This window comes from Beta vulgaris, chromosome 4, assembly GCF_026745355.1.
Source record: "Beta vulgaris subsp. vulgaris cultivar EL10 chromosome 4, EL10.2, whole genome shotgun sequence".
Lineage (NCBI taxonomy): Eukaryota > Viridiplantae > Streptophyta > Magnoliopsida > Caryophyllales > Amaranthaceae > Beta > Beta vulgaris.
In genome coordinates this window covers 39,360,649-39,364,007 of record NC_079205.1, presented here as the reverse complement: position 1 = coordinate 39,364,007, position 3,359 = coordinate 39,360,649, and positions in this window count along the sequence as shown.

Here is a 3,359-nt window from a genome sequence, read left to right as displayed (position 1 = left end):
CACGCGGAATCCGAGAGGAAAGCCTGAATGGGTCTGCAGTCAAACTGAACTCCGTGGTCAAACACGATCGCAGCTGGGATGCCAACCTAGTCATGATGTTCTGCCAGATGAACTTTTTTACTTGGTTGGCCTTTATCTTTGCTGTCGGTCTGCTTCGATCCACTTCGTAAAGTAATCAATACCCACAATCAAGAAAGCCTACCTCCCGTCGCAGTAGTGAACGGTCCCAAGATATCCATTCCCCCATGTGCAATGGTATCGGACATAGATGGGCTGCAAGTCGTTGGCGGGCCTGTTTATCACTGGTGCAAACTTCTGGCACTTATCACATTTTTTCACATAACTTGCGCGTCGGCCAACATGCTGGGCCAGTAAATCCAGCTCTAAGTGCCTTTAAAGCCAATGCTTTACCTCCAATGTGGTTTCCACAACACCTTCGTGGATTTCTTCCATTATTTCACGGCCTCAGCAGATGTTGCGCATTTGAACGGCAGGCTAAAGATTTTTTGTACATACTCGTTCTGGTATATCACGTACCAATTTGCTTGTTTCTTCTGCAACTTCTTGGCGGCCATGGGATCTGCTGGAGTATTCCTGTTGCTTGTACTTCACTAGCTCTGTAAACCATTCCCCTTGCTGGTCAATGCTGTTTATCACGGCCACTTTCTGGGCAATGCTTTTTTCTTGAGGATGTCAACCGTACCATTCCTTCTACCTGGAATGAATCTGAGCTAGCTAGTTTAGATAGGGAGTCCGCCTTCATGTTCTCAGCCCTTGGAACTGCTTCTACTTCAAATGTTCCAGCTGTGCTATTATTTCTTTGGCTTTCTCCACATATAACCATGTTGGGCTCTCGGACCTCAAATTCTCCTTTAAGCTGACTGCTAACCAACTGTGAATCTGTTTTCAAGAGGACGCTTTTAGCTCCTGCTGCAATGCACATTCTTAAGCCAGCAATGGCTGCTTCATATTCTGATTCATTGTTTGAGGCTGGGAAAGCAAATTTGATGGCGTACTCGAAGGTGTTTCCTTCTGGGCTGGTTATCACAATACCGGCCCCAGCTCCACTCGCGGCCGAAGAACCTCTACCTCCAGCAGCCATGATTCTTTTTCTTTTATCTCTGCCTCTCATAAGCCTCAGTCATGAAGTCCGCCAGCTTGGCTTTTATGGCCGTTCGCGGCTTGTACTGAATATCATACTCCGACAATTCAAGCCCATTTCAATAAGCGCCCAGAGGTGTCCATCCTTTGCAGAGCTTTCTCCAAGGTGATTTGTTAACACCTGTATTGGATGACAGTCAAAATAGGGCCTTAACTTCCGAGCCGCTAATAATAACCGCCAATGCCATTTTCTCTATCTGCTGATACCGGCTTTCGGGCCGTTAAGGATGTGGCTGACGAAGTATATTGGGTCTGCTGCTTTTCCTTCTCTGTTATCAGCACTGCCGCTACCGTTTTGGGGAGGCCGAGATGATACAATTGCATGTGTCTCCGCCTCTGGCCTTGTTATGTTGGCAGCTTTGCAGGTGTTCTTGACGGCCGAGAAAGCTTTCTCTGCTCTTTCCCCATTCGAACTTTTTATTCCCCCTTAGCAATGCGAAAAACGGAAGGGCCTTATCAGCCGACTTCGATATGAATCTGTCAAAGCGGCCATCCTTCCTGTTAATCTTGGATGTCTTTGACGCCTTTGGGCTCTGGAAGGCTCAAAATTGCTTGAACCTTGTCCGGGTTCGCATCAATCCTCTTTTGCTCACCATAAACCCAAGAAATTTTCCTGCTCTACGCCAAAGACACATTTCTTTGGTTCAATTTCATGCTGTATTTTCTCAAGTTTTGAATGTTTCTTCCAGATCCGCCAGATGCTCTCGGTCCGTTTTACTCTTACAATAGAATCGTCCACATACACTTCTATATTACGCCCTTTCTGAGCCGCAAATACCTTGTCCACTAACTTCTGGTAGGTTGCCCCAGCGTTTCTCAGGCCGAAAGGCATTGCCTTATAATTGTAAACACCTCCATCGTGATGAATGCCGTTTTCTTACGGTCCTCTTTAAGCAACTGATTTGATGATACCCTGAGAAGGCATCCATGAAACTCAGTAGTGCATGTCCGCTAGTGAATCCACTAGCTGATCTATCCTTGGCAGAGGATAACAGTCCTTAGGGCATGCCCTATTCAGGTTTGTAAATCCACGCACATACGCCATTGGCCGTTGGCCTTCTTCACCATGACTACATTTGCCAGCCATTCAGGGTATCACAAGGCTCGATAAAATCAGCCGCTATCAGCTTTTCTACTTCTTCTTTGATGGCCTTATTCTTTTCGGCCGAGAAGGCTCTCTTCTTTGCTTTACCGGTCGGACTGCGCTGTCGACGTTTAAACGATGGACCATCACGGCCGGGTCTATTCCCGGCATCTCGTCCGCTGAGAATGCAAATATGTCAGCATTTTCTCTTAGGAGAGTTACCAGGTTTACCCGGACCTCTGGGTCCATGTCCATCCCGACCGCGACCGACCGAGCAGGATCATCTGCCAATGCTTCTTGTTTAGTTTCTCCATCAGGCTGTGGCCTCGGCTCATCCTCTGGCCGGGACTCCAACTCTTCTAGCGGCACTTCCTTACTCTTCCGGACAGTGATTACTTCCTCTTCTTCATTACCTTCACTTCCCTCAACCTGAGCTCTTCTTTGAGCCCTCCTCTGCTTTCTTGAGGGTGGTTCCGGATTTTCTACCGGGAACCTTCTGGCTGGTTGCTTTAGTGTCGTTAAGTAGCATGATCTTGCCATCTCCTGATTGCCCTTCAATCTTGATGTTGATCCGTCATTGGAAACATATAACATGGTCAGTGGTAAGTTGAGACGACACCTTGGACGTCATGAATGAATGGGCGTCCAATGATTGCATTGTATGCTCCCGGAACATCCACCACAAGAAACTCGATCATGACGTCTCTGGCTGACTCATCCTCCCCAATACGTACTGGGAGTGAGATTAACCCTTCTGACACCACTGATGCCCCTGTGAATCCAATGACGGATATCTGACCGGCTTCAAAGTACTCACGGCTCAGCATGAGCTTTTCAAATGTTGATAGGTACAGAATATTTGCGGAGCTTCCCCCATCCACCAAAATTCTATGTACCAGCAGTTTGAGACTTTCAGTGTTACCACCAGCGGATCATCATGAGGTACACCACATGCTTTGCATCCTCCAGAGTAAATGACATGGCCGGCATTGCTGGCGGATTCTTCCATGGAAACTGGCGTTGAAATTGACATGATGTCGGAATTCCTTCAAACTGCCTTTGCGCCGTTAACACTTCCTCCATGGATGGACCCCCACTGATAACGTGAATCTCG